This window comes from Balaenoptera physalus, assembly GCF_965194825.1.
Source record: "Balaenoptera physalus genome assembly, chromosome: 9".
Lineage (NCBI taxonomy): Eukaryota > Metazoa > Chordata > Mammalia > Artiodactyla > Balaenopteridae > Balaenoptera > Balaenoptera physalus.
Window position 1 is genome coordinate 63,527,877 of NC_138888.1, and position 22,398 is coordinate 63,550,274.

The 22,398-nt window shown below is 35.6% G+C and overlaps 1 long non-coding RNA gene across 1 annotated transcript in view; it reads right to left on the reverse strand.

Moving 5' to 3' along the window:
* The window catches only part of LOC309667201, a 92,868-nt gene that overhangs the window by 20,235 nt on the left and 50,235 nt on the right, over positions 1 to 22,398 (reverse strand). The gene's annotated exons all lie outside the window — the stretch shown is intronic.

A 22,398-nucleotide genomic window follows, 5' to 3' on the forward strand; every position in this document is an offset into this window, starting at 1 on the left:
AAAGAAGCAGAATGAATATTCTGTCAAGATGACCAGCAGTAAGATGGCTCATGTTAAATAAAGGGGAAAGGGCATAATCAGGCAGACTGGTTTCATTATCTTAGGGTAAAAAGGAAGTTGATAAGCAATTACATTACAACAAGCTACAGTTTAGTAGTATACTTCTTTTTCAGTATATATAAAGAGCATAAGATTATTTCTCAGGGATTTGAAGGTTATCCAAATGCTGGGTGAAAAGTTTACCAGAATATTCCAATACACCAGCTATCATTAAAACACTGTCTGTTTGAGAATCTGGTAGATCTTCTGAGGCTGCCTAAGAAGGGTTATAACTAGAAACACAGAAAAAAACATTCCTTTTTCCTGTACAACAGAGTAACTCAGAATGGATGCCAGGGGACCACTTATAGCAAAGCTTCAGCGTGTTCCCTTTTCACCAATGGATAAGCACAGAGCTGAGCTTACTTTATGACTTTACTAAGTTTTTTTTTTTTTAAACGTACAGCTATTTTTAACTTGTGTAAAATAAGATTATGAATGAGAGTTAAAAGTAATGTCCTTGGTTTGACCACAGTGAAAGTAAATGATATGTATGAATTGGTATGTGTACTAAAGATTTCAGATTTTATAGGTAGAAGTGGAGCCTAGGTCTTTTTTAGACATTTTAAAGTAGTTGATAAAGTTTATTAGGGATGTTCCTGAATAATGGATGCTTTATGCTATTCTAAATCTTTTCCCTCTCAACCAGGCTTCATAAACTTCATCAGTTTCAGACTTTCAGGCTATTTAATTATTAGAAAAATTATTGATCCAGTGGTCCAGTTGTCAGTGGTTCAGCTTGATTATATTAGTCTGGTCAAATGATGTAAGTGAAAGGTTACAGAGAGTTGAAGACTAAAGAATGAGGTTCCAGAATCAGACCTTTTACTATCAGTGTTACCTTTACAGGCATTTAGAATACAGACATACAAAGTCCTATTGTGAGCAAGCTTAATGTCCAAAGTGACAAAAAAAAAAAAAAAAAAAAAAAGCTGAAGCTTGGCAACAAATTTCACTGACTTTCTTGATTCCTATGAATTTTAAAATCAGTGCATTTCAGTAATGTCTGCCAAGGCTACTATGAACCTAAGACACCAATGGGAAAATTTCACTTTGAAATCTTGAATTCCGCAGCCAACACTCTATCACCTCTTGTCCTTCTAGGATTTTCAATCCCCTATACTCTCAACACTTGCACTTTGACTTCATTAAAATGTCCAGTCCCTTGACCCTACCTTTTTCACTTGTCACATAAGCTGAGCCTTATTTATTTTTCCTACTGAACTGTGTTTCTTTGATACATTATATCTTAGGTTCCTTTTTCTCCACATTCACTTGCCTTTGCCAAATCTTCAGCCAAACCTCCACTTTGCATCAACCCTACCATCTTCATTGGCATTCCTTACTTCTACAACAGGCTTGCTGGTAAAAACAGTAAAACATGGCACTTCTGCCATATAAACTCTTCTCTCAATGCTCCCTCAAACTGGACCATAAATGTCACTGAGCTAACTTTTCACATATTTGATCCTTTTTCCAATTTTTCAATGGCTACTACAAAATTTTACTTTTCTCCTTAAGCCCCCTGATTTATCATAGCCACTGGCTCAGGAATAAACTATTTCAGTTTTACACGCACACACACACATACTCACACACACATTCTTTTAAGCATTTTTTGAGGTTGAGGCAAAAATCATAATGATCCCCCCTTTTTTGGAATGTCTCCTTCTGTTTCCAGGAGTGAAACCTAAAAGCACTGAATCTTTGTAAGAACCAGCAATAGACATCTGGCCTAAATTGGGTCAACCCAATTCTGTCTTCTGGGAATTTGCAATTGGGATAGCAATTCAATCTATGTAGGTGTTTAAAATTATAACAAGTATATCCAGAAACTATATTCTTTTATGTGGACTAAGGAATAGAAAAAGCTGATTTGCAATCCAGCATGTATAGAAAAGGAGGGAGATAGAAATTAAAAAGTAAGTTGTTTTCAGTATCTTTTCATTTTTTTGGTCCTATGCTTGATGAGACTATGTTGCACATCTGTCAATGGACTCCTGGCTTGTTTTCTTAGAAATATTCCCCTTTGTCTACCTAAGTTGGCTAAAAATTAGTTTCTATCATGTGTAAATAAAAGTTCTTTCTATTTTTTATTTGATTCATGCATTTATTTTTACTTTTTCAGTTTTGTTGAGATATAATTGACAAATAAAATTGAAGATATTTAAAGTATACAACACAATGATTTGATATATGTACACACTGTAAAAGGATTTCTGCCATAAGGTAAATAAGCATTCTTAAATAAGACACATGTACCTTATTTACAAATTTGAATATGTGACATTTAGCGGGCACTGACAAGTTCTGATATAGATGTTTAGGTCACTTTCACATTTTCATTTTTACTAATGATGCTCCTCCCATGTCCATTATTTAGGCGGATGGGTGAGTCAATTAATGGGAATATTTTAATTTTTATGAAATTGTCCCCCAAAATTCAACTCCTGGATACACTTTCACTAAGACCATTTGAAAGTATCTACCTGCACACCCTACAAACAAGGAAAAAAGTTCATTTTTAATTATTTGCCAATACCATGGGATAAAATGGTATCTCCTTGTCGTATTTATATGACTATATATTTTTTTACATTATAATTATATATTTATTATATAAATGACTATAATGACAAAGAGATGTCATTTTATCTATTATTTTTCTTTAGCTGGTATTTAGGAACACTATAAATTTAAGTGATTAAATTTGTATTATAGTTTTCTATTTCATAGTCTCTTACAACTAAATATTATTTATGATATCACTAACAATTTTCCTATTTTAATTTTTATGTAAGCTTCTATGCCGTTGCTATTTTGCTTTTATGCTTAGGAGACCTTTTCCTTTTTAAGATAATAATAAGGGAATTCTTATTTTTTCTAATAGTTATCTATATTATCTCCCATTTAGATATATGAGTAACATATTTGTGGTATTTTAAATAAAATGGTGTGATTAAAAAATCAATTTTAACAATATATTTCCAAATTATCTCAGTGCCATTTTTAAATTGGATTGCCTTTTCCTCACTGATTTGAAATGTCATTGCTACTGTGGATTAAATACTTGTATATACTGGAACTTGTTTCTTGATCTCATTGTTCCCTTTTGATCCTAAGTCAGTACCTCATTGTCTTACTATAGAATTGTTGTGTGCCTTGGTATCTCATAGTACAAATTTGTTTATTTTTTTTCTTATTTTTTCAAAATTCTCTTGATCCATATCAAGCATTTCACCCTAAAAAAACTCTTGGTAGTGTTTTAATTAGGACTGAATTATATTTATATATTTTTGAGATTTATGCTCTTCAGCCTACACACATTCTGAATATCTACATCATCTGGTTAATTTTTTTTTATTATTAGAGAGAAACCATTTTTACCCCTAATAATATTTACATTCTCACTTAAAGTTTACTTTGTAGGATTTTATTATAGGTATACTAACTCTTTCTCTCTATACATCTATATCTTGTTATTACCTAAAACTGCCTATACCTTTTTTGTGACTTAGAGTATCTGCAGATATTGCTTTGCTATCCATCTCAGAATTGTCTTCTTTCAATTGGCAAGTTTATTCTCCATTTACATTCATTATTGATACATTTAATTTCATTTCATCCATGATATTTTGATGAATATGCTTCCAAAGTGGTTTTATGTTTTTTGCCAAGAAGTCCAGGTATATTACTGGTCCAAATATATTGGGAGGGGTAACTTTCTTAAGGCATTTCCCTAAGCTTAGGTATTATCAATTCTAAACTCTGATGTTTAGGAGATAAAATGAATTCTCAAGGAAACCTCCCCCTACCCCTCAACCTCCTGGTAATTAGCCAGAGACATATGAATACTTGGGTGCTTAAAGAGAGACACTGCCTTTTCTACCTTTCTACGAAATTGTACTCCTTTCAGGGTGTAGCTTTATGTCAAAGGTCTCAGTTCCATCTCCCATATTATTGTATACAAAGACTGTACTCTTGTCTCCCTGTGGGAATTACATCTTTTCAATCCACAAATTGCTGAGACAAGCACCCTCTCACACCCCGCAGCTATAAATTATCACTGTCTTTTGACACATGAAGATTTCTCTTTCTTTTCTGTAAATTCAGCTATGTTTTATGTTATTTTAGCAAGAGGGATTTAGAGTATCATGAACTGTCATTCCTAGAATCTGAAGCTTCTTTTGTTTTTGCTTTATAATACTTTTTAAAGTCAAAATGTATATAATACATGACATAAATTATCTCCTGAATGAATGAAACTATCTAAACTTGTATTTTTATATCTGCAATCTAGATGTCTCATTGCTTCCATTCAATTATAAACTCCCTGATTCTGTGGTACAATATTATTTATAAGATGATCAAAAACTAGATTTGCTAGTAGAGAAATGTTTGATGTGACTTTATTTCTTTGAGTTTTGATTAGAGCACTCTTTTAGTCACAACTAAAGAGTTTAGAGGTACAAAATGCTGTATCATAGATATTTGATGCTACTGATAGACAAGCCATGCTTTATGAACTAGATATTTGCTTAGATACTTTTGAAAATCTAGTGATAGCCACTGTCCCCAAAGATTTGTTTTCTTCAACAATATTTCTAGTCAGTTAACAGGAATTTTTCACTCTTTACATTAACAATTTTAAAAGCAAAAGAATTGGGATTTCCCTGGTGGCGCAGTGGTTAAGAATCTGCCTGCCAGTGCAGGGGACACGGGTTCGAGCCCTGGTCCTGGAAGATCTCACATGTCGTGGAGCAACTAAGCCCGTGTGCCACAACTACTGAGCCTGCGCTCTAGAGCTCACGAGCCACAACTACTGAGCCTGCACTCTGGAGCCCACGAGCCACAACTACTGAAGCCCATGTGCCTAAAGACCGTGCTCTGCAACAAGAGAAGCCACCGCAATGAGTAGCCCGCACACCACAACGAAGAGTAGCCCCCGCTCGCTGCAACTAGAGAAAGCCCACGTGCAGCAGCAAAGACCGGAAGCAGCCAAAAGTAAATAAATAAATGCATTATAAAAAAAAAAAGCAAAAGAATCAAACTTTCATCCATTTCTTAATCCATCAAAACTGCCCAGGAGGAAAAAAAGCCTTTTAAAGTAGGATATAATAATTTTCACTCAATCCTGCAATAGGAAAAGAACGCAAATTAGACATAAAAAAATCCCTTTCAACTTTTGAGCACAATTTTAAAATGAAAGTTTTATTCTGAATTTGAAATTTGCCAAGGTCTGTGGCTGAGTTTCAAATACCCACTTCCCTTCTTGGCAGTATATAATTTGGAAATCAGAAGTCTGCACATTCGAGATATTTCCAGGCTCAGAGTATCAAAAAGACAAGATGGCATATGGTGCAGTAAAAGGGATTTCTCACATTCAGGAACACATTTCAGCTTCCAAAACATAAAAAATAAATAAGTACTTTTTTCAAATTCATAAAAGAAATAATAAGAATTTTGCCCAAATATTATAGACATATCAAAGTTAAGCAGCAAGATGTTTGAGTCTGTCACTTCCTGCAAGCTTTCCACTAAATGGATAAGTTCAAATTTCAGGATTGTTATATTAACTTTGGCATAAAAATGCTTCCTTCTTTGGCAAAGATGACAGTATTCCCCCTCAAAGAAAAATTATAGTCTAATTAAAGTATACAATTTGATGTTTTTATACCAACGTTTTCCTGGGGAGTTTCTTCAGTATTCCACTTGCTAATTTTAAGTTCAGTGGATCAGAGTGTGAAGGGAATTGACTCGGTGGAGACAATCAAGATAATTTATTCTGTTTATTTACCTTGCTCAGTTTTTTTATCCTGACTGATTGTTATAAAGACAGAAGTTGATACATTCTAGAGTCTTACTACTCTAGTTCTTTTATTTATTGGTTTTGTGAGCATGTTGATAAATGCTATCACTTCAAGTGTTGCAGAATAAATAAGTAGTTACAAATTAAATCAATCAACTTTGTTACCTCTTTCTGATCAAATATTTATTAGCAGAGGAAATAATATTTACTAAAGAGTAGAAGATTGAGCATGCTTATCAATTTCCACTATTTATTATTATGTATTATCAATTATTTCATTAGTGTACTTAAAAAATATTTTCTTCCTAATTGCAAAATAACTTATTTGACAACAGTGCTGGACTGATTTGGGGGGATTATGCAGAGAAATCCTGCAACTTTAACAAGAAAGTTTTATGAAGTTGCCCATTTGAATCGTTGTTCATTATTTAGATTTATACATGGGATATCTTTGTGCGACAGTTTCTTTAGAATATGAGGGCAAGTCTAAACACATTTGGGGAACGACAAAGTTATCAAAGAAAGTAGTATATTGTAAAAAATCACTTTATAAAGCAGTTTTCCAAACTGTCAGATTATAGAAAGCATTTGTACCTGGGTAGAAGATAATTTTTCCCACATTTATTTGAAGGTAATAAGAAATAAACTGTAAACTTTTAAAATGTCTCACTTTTCTAAGCTATAAAATATGGAATTTGAGTCCCAAAGTGGCTCCTAATCTTAAGGCACTAATACTCTAGATTCTGAATTGTTCATAGGCTTTGTTAAAGACAAAAATCTATTCATCACCACCTCCAAATTTGTGTATGAGGGGAGAGAAAGGTAAAATAAATGTGTAGGTCTGGATAATAAAGCTTTAGTCACTTAATCCATGTGGGCTTCACATTTTATTCGCAAGAATCATTTATTATTGCTATCATAAGCTAAATTTTAACACCCTGAGCTCTGAAAAAGAAGTGTAGTATCAAAGATGCTTGCTAACACAAGTTATACATTCTTTTAGAATTAATATGGCATGTATGTTAGATAATTTTTTTGTAGGAATCACCCCCAGTCATTATTTCCCTCAGTTCTGAGTAGACAAAATATGTCTAACTTACATTTGAGATCATAATTTGGCCCATCAACTAGAAATAGAGAAAATCAAATCTTCATTAGTACGTGTAACATTGAGTTACCAAATATCCAACACTACTCTCCAAGCTTACTGTACCCCTTCTATGATGATTTTTATGCCTAACTTTATATTTAAGTTTTCACAAGTAACAGACCAGAAAAATATATGCTTCACTTTTATATTCAGGTTACATGTTATTAATAGACTCTTCCTCATAAGAGCCCACTGTTCCCTGATGATATCTGGCAAAACAGATTGAGGTGTTTGAAAAATCATCCGCCTATGTGAATACTTAACTAGTCTCAATTTCAGAATAACTTACCACTGTTTAAAATTCAGGAGTTTATACCATGAAAATATCTAGAGTTATCCATGGAGTGAGGTATACTTATAGCCCTTATTACCCCCCAGGCTATTCAAGATTTTTTTTTTTTTTTTAACTGCAGTTGTTTGTTTTTGTCCACACTCAATGTAATGTCAGTTGCTGAGGGTAGAGGTTTTGTCACTTATGTTCTCACCTGTTTCACCATGTCTAGGACACTTCCTGGAATATCACTGGTGTTCTCTAAATGTTAATTGAGTTAATAAAGAATAAAGTTTTTATGCATATGAGCAACTAGCTATCTGAAAGTTTGATTCAGTTAACTCTATCAATGTTTGAAGGTGCCCTTTCAGTTGTGCCTTAACCAACATTTGGTAATGTACCTCTCCGCCCCCAAACACATACACATTCTTTGTCTGTCTGTCTGTCTGTCTGTCTATCTATCTATCTATCTATCTATCTATCTATCTATCTATCTATCATCTCCACAAAGCTAATAGGAATAAAGTAATGGAATGATATAAGATTAGGACACTTTCATTGCATACTTTGGATTTCATTATAGTACTCTGGATGAGTGGGGCCTTGAGTAAAGAGTTGCTGAAGTCTGAAAGAAAAGAAACACAGGAAGGGAGCAAAGACAAACATAGAAGAGAGAGGTAGAGGACAATGGTGAACAACAATAAAAATTAGATTTGGGGAAGCTATTTTAGCCAAGAACTGAGAAGGACATTGGAATATCACATTTGCCCCACATCACTGATGACATTTTGCACCTTTTCTTCAGTGTGCTCTGAGAACTAGCACAACAAAAGGGAACTTCATTTTCACAACATGTGTCTGGGAGTAGAGAAAGCAGAAGATCACAAATAAGACACCATGATTAAGTCGGGGTAGTGAGATAACGGATTATGGTTTTAAACGAATTATCTCATTCAATTCTCACCAGAACTCTTTGAATTAGCTTCTGTTATTAGTATGTAAGTACCTGCCCTAGGACTCAAAGCTAGAGCCTAAACTTTTAAGTTCTAAGTTATTCTAAATTCATGAAACATCCATTCCTTTTATTTTTAGACTAACATATTCTCTCTCTTCTCTTCCATCCTCTATGTCTCTCTTTTTCTATCCTTATCTATCTATCCATCCATCCATCCATCCATCCATATATACATCCTAAGTGAGTAATTCAAGGACTCATGAAGAAAGTGTGCAAAAAAATCAAAAGTTATGCTTACTCTAAATCTCAGCACCTGAGGGAATTCCCTGGCAGTCTAGTGGTTTGCACTCAGTGCTTTCACTGCCGTGGGCCTGGGTTCAATCCCTGGTCAGGGAACTAAGCTCCCACAGCCGGTGTGGTGTGGCAATCAATCAATCAATCATTATAAATAAATAAATATAAATAAATAAATAAATCTGAGCACTTGTGCTTCATTTAAATAAAATGTTATTTGTTTATAGTGGATACTATGATTGATACCCACTATTAATTTGCCCTTAGATGATTAGCCTACGTCAACTATGGTAGCTTAAATCCATCATCTTTACCAGTGATTGATTTCCAGTTTGATAGAATTTAAACTATTAGGGCCAATAAGAGACCAAGGAAAAAAGAATTCTCCAGGATTTTGGTAAAAATAAACAAGTAGTTCTCACTCCTACTCCATTAAAACAAAGATACTTCCCTCTTTATTGCTAAAAACTAACATTGGGTGAAGTCAACACTTGTCTAGCAAAGGAAATATACAAGAGATTGAGATACAAATATAGATGTAGCAATAGAGATGAGAGAGACAGAGAGAGAGCTAGCTTGGAACTGGCATTTAAAAGTCACTCAATAAAGGCTAAACATAGTAAATGATGATTAGGATGATCCACTGGGTTAGGGGATAGTCTCTACCCTGACACAGAATGCTTAGTGAGAGGGGCATGGGTCCATGTGGAAGCAACATTTAACTGGGAATAAACCCATTACAAACTTTAGACATTAAGATTGAATTTTAAACTAAAAGTGTTTGAATGACTGTTGGGTTAAACTGGGATATTATTATTGTCAAGTCTCTCACTATTAAATGCTTTTGAGACTCAATAAAACAACATTGGTAGCAGTTACTACAATAAAATAAAATGAAATAAATATCCCATATTATACATAACTGAGTTGTGACTATTTACCACATCTTGTAACAATTTCAAATATAAATCATTATTCATATTTCTAATGATATGTACCCTCAGTTATTTATCAGTTGATTTCCATACATCTAAAATTACTATTGGTTGCAGAACAAATTTATATTAAAGGATCAAAAACTTAGTGAAATTTTAGGGCAAAGGTTATTTAGAACTGCATTTACAATGCATAAATTACTGCTAAATTGAATGGTTGAATACTTTTCAATCAAAGGAAGAAGTATTATAAGTCATTTACCTGGTACCACAATGGGCAAAAAATAGATCTAAATGGACTTTGATTAGTCATAGTTTAATCATAGTTTCATTCTTCAACAGAATATCAAGCAAAAAATGAAGTTTAGCTTGTCATACAAGGATCAATGGATCCTGCCTATTGCCTGATCTCACATATTTCCCTCACAAATTCTTTGTTCTAAAAAAGCAAAGTTTCAGAATTATTTTTTCCTTTGGGTTAATTTTCCTTTCTTTCTTTCTTTTTTTTTTTTCTTACTCTCTTATTGCATCTTCTTATAAACGTTTCCTCCTTCCTAGGCTGATTAGGTGCCATTCATATATATCTCTATAGCATCCAGTGCCTTCCATTATAATAGATTTTATCATGCTGCCCAGTACTACTGTGGTTTTCCCACTAAAATGGAAGCTGCTTGATGACAGAATTCTGTTAAACTCTTCATCCCTAACACATCCCACAGGGCCTAGCATATGGTACAAACTCAGTAAATATTTGTTGAGTGACTGTGTAAATAAAGTTAGACACCAATAAATGTATCTATGTATCAATAAAGAAAGAGAACTAAAGCCATAATTTTAATTTTGGTTCCATATATTTTGTTGTTATAAATAAGCTTCAAAAATATTATTTTGAACTTCCTAAGTAGAATAAACACTATACTTAAACAATTATAGAGTGACAATTATATTCCTAAAGTTTATATTTAAAATAATATTTCATAAAAATATGTCAATGCCTGAAAATGTTAGAGCAGATCTGATTCTCTCATTCCATAATTTTAAAATGGAGAAAAAGACATCATTGTCTACTTAATCAAAGAATATAGCTGAGAAATATACATGGAAAAGCAGACATCTAAAAAGCAATATATAAGCAGAACTGTTGTATACATTAAGGAATTAATCACTATTTACTTCAACAAACAGAAAAAATTCTTTGTAGCTACCAGGACAGAAGGAAGAACTAAAGGATCAAGCTTATGCACAGTAACCATAAAAGCTGAAATACATGCATCATCTCTCTTAGACATTGCCATTGGATGATTCAATCCAAATTACTTCTGGGTCTGTACTCACGATTAACATTCTTGGGAAAGGAAAACTGACTAGTCTACCTCTGAAGTTAGGAGAAATGTGGTTTTGTGATTGGCAAACCAAAATCAAGTGGCTTGCTGTGTATTTTGCTGGGGAGAAGGAATAATTTCCCTAAAGTTCACAGATCAGACCAAAAACAAAAGAGTCAAAACCAAAACCAGACTATATCCACCATATTCATTTAAACTCTTACACTTTGTATATGTCTTTTTTTTTTTAAATCCTGTAGCAAAAGAAGAAAGCAATTGGTATAAATAGTCCATAGAGTTAACTGTTGGATTGATATTTCAAAGGTAGACTATGCATTGAAGATTTTTACTCATTTTTCAATTAAAATTAGCTAATCTCCAGGAAAGTTATCTTTCTCTTATAACAGTCTACCAGAAGAATCAAAAAAATAGAAACATTATTTCTATTTCAACAGATAGAATTTGCTATTATAAAAGATTGGTTACAAATATGTTTGGAAGATTAAAAACAAAAAAGAATTCTTGAAGTAACAAAGTAGTAATAACTGCAGGAAGGGGACAATACCCATTCAGTTGGAGAAACAAAGGGGAGGTTAGAATCCAGAATCTTAGAGGAGGGTGGCCTCCTAGACTCAGATTGGAGGCAGGTTCTACCAGGCAGTGAGAGTTGACTGAAGCTGGTCCTGGGCACACCTGATGAAGCAAGGGTGAAGGGACATTACTGTGCTGGGAGGGCCAAGGAGCACAAGGGAAAGTCTCTTCTGTTTCCTTACTATACATTCTCCCTCATATGTCTCTCTTGATGAAAAAGAAACTGAAGCCCCAGCTTACAAAAAAAGAGGGTAGAAGAGTGAGAGACGAGAGTGTTGAAGCTGAGAGACAGTAGCTTCATAACCAGTACACATATCATCACATGTTGTGAAACTGCTATGTTTTCTACATTAGGCCTTACTTTAGTGGCATTTTAATTTGATATTGTTAATTACATGTTACTTTGTGTAATACTGTTAGTATACACAGAATGCCAGTAATGTTTATGTGAATTTAGTCTTTGTTTTGGTTAAAAAGTTATCTAGAGCATTCCTAACTTTTTGACTAGGTGATAGTTTCATAACAAATTCATGTTTCTTTGGCTCTAGTAAATAAAGCCAACATTATACATTTTGTTGCCTTTTTAAAAAATCTTCCATTAAGATGGAGGATACTATCTGTAGGCCTGCCATGCCAGATGTGACCCATTAGTCACAGGAAAAAATAGAAAGAAGTGTGTGGAATGGATCAGCTCAAATTCATCATGACCACTAAAAAACAACACAAAGCAAATATCCTATTAGTGATGTGTCAAGAGCTTGATCATTGTGAGTGAAGGATGGCATCTTAATGAATATATATATATAAAGGCTGCTCTCAAATTCACATATTTCAAATTAACAGCAATCAGTCAATTACATGCATGATGTTGACTTGCTTCACTATTGCCATTGACAAGGCTGGAATCATACAAATGAAACTGAGGCAGATTTATGATGGATTTGGAGTAGATTCCTAATGTAAATCATAGCAAATAATTTATCTTTCTGATACACAGAGCCATGCTTTACTCAAAATAACCAACTCTAAAATAGGCACAAATCATGACTAAGCAGATACAGATGTGAACAAACAAACAAACAACAAGAGCAAAAGCAAAAACCCTAAGCTCAATAAAATGGGAAGGCATTGAACAGGAAATCTTGTCCTTTAACCCATCATTATATAACGGATTTTTCTAAAGTAAGGTGATACATTTTCTGAAGTCAATTGTAAAAAGTGACTCCAAAAAATACAAGAAACAATGGTAGCACTGCTAGAAAAAATAACAGTTACAGGAACTTATACAACCTAAATGAAAAAGTGCCAAATAACCTAATCAAAAAATGAGCAAAGGGCTAAAACAGCTTTTTAAAAAAAAAAAAAAAATACATACCAATATCCAACAGGTACATAAAAAGGTGCTCCACATCACTAATCATCAGGCAAATGCAAATGAAAACCACAGTGAGGTATCAATTCATATCTGTTAGGAAGTCTATTCTCATAAAGACAAGAGATACACAGATGCTGGTGAAGATGTTGAAAAAAGTGAAACTTTGTGCACTATTGGTGGAAACGTAAACTATTACAGCCATTATGGAAAACAGTATGGAGGTTCCTGGTGAAACTAAAAATAGAACTTCCATATGATCTAGAAATCCCACTTCTGGGTATAAATCCAAGGGAAACAAAACCACTATCTTGAAGATATATCTGTACTCCCATGATTATTGCAGCGCTATTCAGAACAACCAAAGTATGGAAACAACCTAAGTGTCTGTTGATAGATGAACTGGTAAAGAAAATATGATATATATATACACACACATATATATATATGTGTGTGTGTGTATATATATATATATATTATTATTATGAATATTATTCAGCTTTAAAAAAAGAAAGTCTTGCCATTACAGACAAACATGCATGAAACTGGAGGATACTATGCTAAGTGAAATTCACTTACATGTGAATATATGTGAATATAAATACACATATTTTTAATGTGATCAATTCAATAGAGAAGATCAATTTCAAAGTATGTTTTATTTGATTAAAAAACTATAGTGTTTTAAATATAGTCATGTGTGGATTGCAAATATCCTTATAAAATGTTTAAAGTCTTTGATAAAAGGTAAAATTAATGTTCTAGATATCACTATAGTTACCTCAGGTCTTTGAGGTGAGACATAATTAATTATATTAATGATGTCTTTGTTACTATAAAGCAAAATTTAGCAGTTGTGGTTTAGCAGGGATATACTTTATAAATTCTGTTTTTTAACTCCATTCGGCAAAGTAGATATTTAAATTTGTCTACCATTTCGGAAAATCTTTGGAGTGTTCTGATTATGAGAAGCAAAATAAGTGGTTAACTTTCAAAAGATGAAACATACAACTGAATAATCAAGTTGTGCTTCCTCAAGTGGCATAGAATTTTTCACTGTGGGCTTTTTTTACAGCTGGTTTTATGTGTTGCCTATCAGAAGGAAAGAGAGAGATTCCTTTGGGCTTGGATTGTTTGCTTCCAATGGAACATAGTAACCTCTTTTTAATAGTATTATTTAATATTAATTAGTATTTTAACTTAATTAATATTAATTATATTTTTGGTTGGGTTCCTGAATTTTGTGAAGATTATGAGTTTGGAAATGACCTCAGCTCATGATACAGTTGTATGATTTCTAATCCTCACCCTCATCATCTCCTGTAAGTATGGGCTCTGAGTAGACAGCAACCCATCTAATGGCTTCTGAAGGCAGAAAGATGGAGATTTTCTAAACATAGTTTCATTTACTGGCAGTTTTTCAAGTAGCTGTATTTTGTTCAGAAGCTCAATTACAGAATGGTAACTCTAATTTGGTCCAAGTCTCTGCCTTTTGTTCCCACATACACTAAAGACCTCATTCCAACCACTAGATTTTCATTTGACACCCCTCATTCACGGTTCCTGATTGATGGCCTCTGCTCTACCTTGATGTCTCCTCTGTTTTGTTACTTGGAGATTTCACTTTCTTCTTGTGTTTTTTTAAACTTCTGTTAACTGCTTATATTTTTATTATTTTATCTGAGATTTATATTTGGTATTACAAATGGTAGGAAATGGTGATGCATATTCTTACCAGTTTAGTCTACTATATGAAAAAAGATGCTGTATGTTGAAGGCACATATGAAATGGCAGTTGGTGTTACTGAAATAAAAACTCTCAAAGATAAAAGAATGGCCTATTTGTTTCAAAGGCCCAGAACAACCAACACTTTGCCTGCTAATGTTTGTGTGTGCTACTGGGTATTTTGCCACTCTGCAGGAAAGAAAAACAAAACTAAAGTAAACTAATCTATACAAATTTGCTATTTAGAAAACAATTAGTTCTATAATTCATTTAAAAGCCATTTAGTTCAATGCACACATTATTTTGCTTGCCAAAAATCTATCAGGAGTTGTCCAGAAATTTGGGGTATGCAAAAATACAACATAGACACACTGATCTCCTGAAGTTTAAATCATATCAAGGAAACAGATCCAAGCACACCAGCCATATTACTAGGTATAAGATGAAAGAAACTGAAGTACAAATCTGAAACTATCAATCAGATCAAGTGGTGGTCAAAAATGAAATTTCTAAGCCTTTTGATGACCCCATGATTTTTGCATCTCCTTAGCCCTCGCTATTATAGTGATCACAGGAAATGAGGAAAATGAAAGTGAAATATGTCTAGTGCAATTCTTAGATATTAATGGGTATGGAAAGTTGGTTGGTTAGGAATAAAAACACATAATCAGAATAGTTAACATTTTGCAGCGTGTTTACTATATGAGAGGTAGTTCCCTAAAAATCATATTTTTGAATTAGTGCATTTTAAATAAGCTATCTATTTGCTATATTGTGCTATGGAATACATGCAACTCTATTTTTTCTGTTTATAAATATAGATGTATCTTTAAATCTGTTTTCTCATAAATATGATTACCAGATTATTTAACCAAAGAAATTTTCATTGAGTTTTAATAGATAAAAGGACCCTAGAAATACAGTGTCAGGAAATTGGTTCAAGATGGTGGAGTAGAAGGATGTGCGCTCACACCCTCTTGCGAGAGCACCGTAATCACAACTAACTGCTGAACAATCACTGACATGAAGACATCGGAACTCACCAAAAATGATACCCCACGTCCAAAGACAAAGGAGAAGCCAAAATGAGACAGGAAGAGGGGTGCAATCACAACAAAATCAAACCCCATAACTGCTAGGTGGGTGATTTACAAACTGGAGAATAATTATACAACAGAAGTCCACCCACTGGAGCGAAGGTTCTGAGCTCCACATCAGGCTTCCCAACCCGGGGGTCTGGCAATGGGAGGAGGAATTCCCAGAGAATCAGACTTTGAAGGCTAGCGGGATATTTGATTGCAGGACTTCAACCGGTCTGGGGGAAACAGAGACTCCACTCTCAGAGGGCACACACAAAGTAGTGTGCACATCAGGACCCAGGGGGAAGGAGCAGTGACCCCATAGAAGACTGAACCAGACCTACCTGCTAGGGTTGGAGGGTCTCGTGCAGAGGTGGGGGGAAGCTGTGGCTCACTGCGGGGACAAGGACACTGGCAGCAGAAGTTCTAGGAAGTACTCTATGGCAAACGCCCTCCCAGAGTCCACCATTAGCCCCACAAAAGGACCTGTAGGCTCCAGTGCTGGGTCACCTAAGGCCAAACAACCAACAGGGAAGGAATTCAGCGCCACCCATCAGCAGACAGGTGAATTAAAGTTTGACTGAACTCTGCCCAACAGAGCAACACCCAGCTCTACCTACCACCAGCTCTCCCCATCAGGAAGCTTGCACAAGCCTCTTAGATAGCCTCGTGCACCAGAGGGCATACAGCAGAAGCAAGAAGAACTACAATCCTGCAGCCTGTGGAATGAAAACTACATTCACAGAAACATAGACAAAATGAAAAGGCAGAGAACTACATACCAGATGAAGGAAAAAGATAAAACCCCAGAAAAACAACTAAATGAAGTGGAGATAGGCAACCTTCCAGAAAAAGAATTAAGAATAATGATAATGAAGATGATCCGGGACCTCAGAAAAACAATGGAGGCAAAGATCGACAAGATACAAGAAATGTTTAACAAAGACCTAGGAGAATTAAAGAACAAACAAACAGAGATGAACAATACAATAACTGAAATGAAAAATACACTAGAAGGAATCAATAGCAGAATAACTAAGGCAGAAGAACGGATAAGTGACCTGGAAGACAGAATGGTGGAACTCACTGCTGCAGAACAGAATAAAGGACAAAGAATGAAAAGAAATGAAGACAGTATAAGAGACCTCTGGGACAACACTAAATGTGGAAACATTCTCATTATAGGGGTCCCAGAAAGATAAGAGAGAGAGAGAGGACCCAAGAAAATATTTGAAGAGATTATAGTCGAAAACTTCCCTAACATGGGAAAGGAAATAGCCACCAAAGTGCAGGAAGCACAGAGAGTCCCAGGAAGGATAAAACCAAGGAGAAACATAGTAATCAAATTGACAAAAATTAAAGACAAAGAAAAATTATTAAAAGCAACAAGGGAAAAATGACAAACAATATACAAGGGAACTCCCATAAGGTTAACAGCTAATTTCTCAACAGAAACTCCAAAAGCCAGAAAGGAGTGGCAAGATATATTTCAAGTGATGAAAGGGAAGAACCTACAACCAAGATTACTCTAACCAGCAAGGAACTCATTCAGATTAGCCAGAGAAATCAAAAGCTTTACAGTCAAGCAAAACTAAGAGAATTCAGCACCACCAAACCAGCTCTACAACAAATGCTAAAGGATCTTCTCTAAGATCGTCTCACAAGAGAAAGAACCTACAAAAACAAACCCAAAACAATCCAGAAAATGGTAATAGGAACATACATATCAATAATTACCTTAAATGTGAATGGAATGCTCCAACGAAAAGACACGGACTCGCTGAATGGATACAAAGAAAAGACCCATACATTTGCTGTCTACAAAAGACACACTTCAGACCTAGGGACACATACAGACTGAAAGGGAGGGGATGGAAAAAGATATTCCATGCAAATGGAAATCAAAAGAAAGATGGAGTAGCAATACACATATCAGATAAAATAAACTATAAAATAAAGAATGTTATAAGAGACAAGTAAGGACACTACATAATGATCAAGGCATCAATCCAAGCGGACGATATAACAATTATTAATATCTATGAACCCAACATAGGAGCACCTCAATACATAAGGCAACTGCTAACAGCTATAAAAGAGGAAATCGACAGTAACACATAATAGTGGGGGACTTTAACACCTCACTTACACCAATGGACAGATGATCCAGACAGAAAATTAATAAGGAAACACAAGCTTTAAATGACACAACAGACCAGATAGATTTAATTGATATTTAGAGGACATTCCATCCAAAAACAGCAGATTTCACTTTCTTCTCAAGTGCACATGGAACGTTCTCCAGGATAGATCACATCTTGGGTCACAATCAAGCCTCAGTAAATTTAAGAAAATTGAAATCATATCAAGCATCTTTTCTGACCACAACACTATGAGATTAGAAATAAATTACAGGGAAAAAAACGTGAAAAACACAAACACATGGAGTCTAAACAATATGTTATTAAATAACCAAGAGATCACTGAAGAAATCAAAGAGGAAATCAAAAAATACCTAGAGACAAATGACGATGAAAACATGAGGATACAAAACCTATGGGATGCAGCAAAAGCAGTTCTAAGAAGGAAGTGTATAGCAATACAATCCTATCTCAAGAAACAAGAAACATCTTAAAGTAACAACCTAACCTTACACCTAAAGGAACTAGAGAAAGAAAAACAAAGAAAACCCAAAGTTGGTAGAAGCAAAGAAATCATAAAGATCAGAGCAGAAATAAATGAAATAGAAACAAAGAAAACAATAGCAAAGATCAATAAAACTAAAAGCTGGTTCTTTGAGAAGATAAACAAAACTGATAAAACTTCACTCAGACTCATCAAGGAAAAGAGGGAGAAGACTCAAACCAATAAACTTAGAAATGAAAAAGGAGAAGTTAAAATGGACACCACAGAAATACATAGCATCATAAGAGACGACTACAAACAACTCTATGCCAGTAAAATGGACAACCTGGAAGAAATGGACAAATTCTTAGAAAAGTATAACCTTCCAAGACTGAACCAGGAAGAAATAGAAAATACAAAGAGACCAATCACAAGTAAAGAAATTGGAGTTGTGATTGAAAATCTTTCAACAAACAAAAGTCTAGGACCAGATGACTTCACAGGTGAATTCTACCAAACATTTAGAGAAGAGCTAACACCCAACCTTCTCAAACTCTCCCAAAAAATTGCAAAGGAACACTCCCAATCTCATTCTACGAGGCCACCCTTATACCAAAGCATACAAAGACACTACAAAAAGAAAGAAAATTACAGACCAATATCACTCATGAATATAGATGCAAAAATCCTCAACAAAATACTAGCAAACAGAATCCAACAACACATTAAAGGGATCATACACCATGATCAAGTGGGATTTATCCCAGGGATGCAAGGATTCTTCAATGTATACAAATCAATCAATGTGATACACCATATTAACAAAATGAAGTATAAAAACCATATGATAATCTCAATAGATGCAGAAAAACCTTTGGTCAAAATTCAAAACCCATTTATCATAAAAACTCTCCAGAAAGTGGGCATAGAGGGAACCTACCTCAACATAATAAAGGCCATATACAACAAACCCACAGCAAACATCATTCTCAATGGTGAAAAAATGGAAGCATTTCCTCTAAGATCAGGAACAAGACAAGGATGTCCACTCTCACCACTATAATTCAACAGAGTTTTGGAAGTCCTAGCCATGGCAATCAGAGAAGAAAAAGAAATAAAAGGGATACAAACTGGAAAAGAAGTAAAACTGTCATTGTTTGCAGATGATATGATACTATACATAGAGAATCCTAAACATGTCACCAGAAAACTACTAGAGCTAATCAATGAATTTGGTAAAGTAGCAGGATACAAAATTAATGCACAGAAATCTCTTGCATTCTTATACACTAACAAGGAAAGATCAGAAAGAGAAATTATGGAAACAATCCCATTCACCATTGCAACAAAAAGAATAAAATACCTAGGAATAAACCTACCTAAGGAGGTCAAAGACCGGTACTCAGAAGACTATAAGACACTGATGAAAGAAATCAAAGATGATACGAACAGATGAAGAGATATACCATGTTCTTGGATTGGAAGAATTAATATTGTGAAAATAACTATATTACCCAAAGCAATCTACAGATTCAATGCAATCCATATCAAATTACCAAAGGCATATATTACAGAACTAGAACAAAAGATCTTAAAATTTGTATGGAGACACAAAAGACCCCAAATAGCCAAAGCAATCTTGAGGGAAAAAAATGGAGCTGGAGAAATCAGACTCTCTGACTTCAGACTATAACACAAAGCTACAGTATTCAAGACGTTATGGGGGGGGACCTTCAAGATGGCAGAGGAGTAAGACGTGGAGATCACCTTCTTCCCCACAAATACATTAAAAATAAATCTACATGTGGAACAATTCCTACAGAACACCTACTGAACACTGTAAGAAGACCTCAGACTTCCCCAAAAGCAAAAAACTCCCAATGTACCTGGGTAAGGCAAAAGAAAAAGGGAAAAACAGAGACAAAAGAATAGGGATGGGACCTGCACCTCTGGGAGGGAGCTGTGAAGGAGGAAAAGTTTCCACACACTAGGAAGCCCCTTCACTGGTGGAGACGGGGGCTGGACAGTTGGGGGAAGCTTCAGAGCCACAGAGGAGAGCGCAGCTACAGGGGTGCAGAGGGCAAAGCAGAGAGATTCCCTCACAGAGGATCAGTGCCGATCAGCACTCAACAGCCTGAGAGGCTTGTCTGCTCACCTGCCGGGTTGGGTGGGGGCTGGGACCTGAGGCTTGGGGGTTGGTGGTCAGATCCCAGGGAGAGGACTGGGGTTGGCTGCGTGAACACAGCCTGAAGGGGTCAGTGTGCCATAGCTAGCTGGGAGAGAGTCTGGGGAAAAGTCTGGAACTGCCTAAGACGCAAGACATCATTGTTTCTGGGTGCGCAAGGAGAGGGATTAGGAGTACCACCTAAACAAGCTCAAGAGACAAGAGCGAGCCATGGCTATCAGTGCGGACAACAGAGATGGGCATGAAAAGCTAAGGCTGCTGGTACAGCAGCCAAGAAGCCTGTGTGCAAGCACAGGTCACTATTCTACCTCCCATCCTGGGAACATATGCAGCCTGCCACTGCCAGGGACCTGTGATCCAGGGACAATTTTACTGGGAGAACACATGGCACACCTCAGGCTGTTGCAACATCAGGCCCGCCTCTGCCACCACAGGCTCGCCCCGCATTCCATACCCCTCCCTCCCGCCCGGCCTGAGTGAGCGGGAGCCCCCTAATCAGCTGCTACTTTAACCCCATCCTGTCTGGGCGGGGAACAGACACCCTCAGGCGACCTACACACAGAGGCGATGCCAAATCCAAAGCTGAACCCCAGGAGCTGTGCAAACAAAGAAGAGAAAAGGAAATTTCTCCCAGCAGTCTCAGGAGCAGCGGATTAAATCTCCACAATTAACGTTATGTACCCTGCATCTCTGGAATACCTGAATAGACAACAAATCATCCCAAAATAGAGGTGGTGGACTTTGGGAGCAGCTGTAGACCTGGGGGTTTGCTTTCTGCATCTAATTTGTTTCCGGCTTTAAGTTTATCTTAGTTTAGTATTTAGAGCTTATTATCATTGGTAGATTTATTGATTTGGTTGCTCTCTTCATTTTTGTATATATATATTTTTTCCTTTTTCTATATTTGTGAGTGTGTACACTCCTTTGTGTGATTTTGTCTGTATAGCTTTGCTTTTATAGTTTGTCTCAGCGTTCTGTCTGTCCGTCCTTGTTTTTTTTTTTTTTTTAGTATAATTTTTAGTGCTTGTTATCATTGGTGGATTTATCTTTTGGTTTGGTTGCTCTCTTCTTTCTTTTTCATTACTTTTTATATTTTTAATAATAATTTTTATTTTTTATTTTAATAACTTTATTTTATTTTATTTACTTTTTCTTTCTTTCTTTCTTATTTTTTCTACCTTTTCTTCAGAGCCATGTGGTTGACAGAGTCTTGGTGCTCTGGCCAGGTGTCAGGCCTGAGCCTCTGAGGAGGGAGAGCGAGTTCAGGACATTGATCCACCAGAGACCTCCCTGCCCCACATAATATCAAACAGTGAAAGGTCTCCCAGAGATCTCCGTCTCAATGCTAAGACCCAGCTCCACTCAACGATCAGCATCTACAGTGCTGGACACCCCATGCCAAACAACTAGCAAGACAGGAACACAACTCCACCCATTAGTAGAGAGGCTGCCTAAAATCATACTAAGTTCACAGACACCTCAAAACACACCACCAGACACGGTCCTGCCCAACAGAAAGACAAGATCCAGCCTCATCCACCAGAACACAGGCACCAGTCCCCTCCACCAGGAAGCCTATACAACCCACTGAACAAAAACTTACCCACTGGGGGCAGACAACAAAAACAATGGGAACTACGAACCTGCAGCCTGCAAAAAGGAGACCCCAAACACAGTAAGTTAACCAAAATGAGAAGACAGAGAAATACACAGCAGATGAAGGAGCAAGGTAAAAACCAACCAGACCTAACAAATGAAGAGGAAATAAGCAATCTACCTGAAAAAGAATTAAGAGTAATGATAGCAAAGATGATCCAAAATCTTGGAAAAAGAATGGAGAAAACACAAGAAACGTTTAACAAGGACGTAGAAGAACAAAGGATTAAACAAACAATGATGAACAACACAACAAATGAAATTTAAAATTCTCTAGAAGGAATCAATAGCAGAATAACTGAAGCAGAAGAACAGATAAATGACCTGGA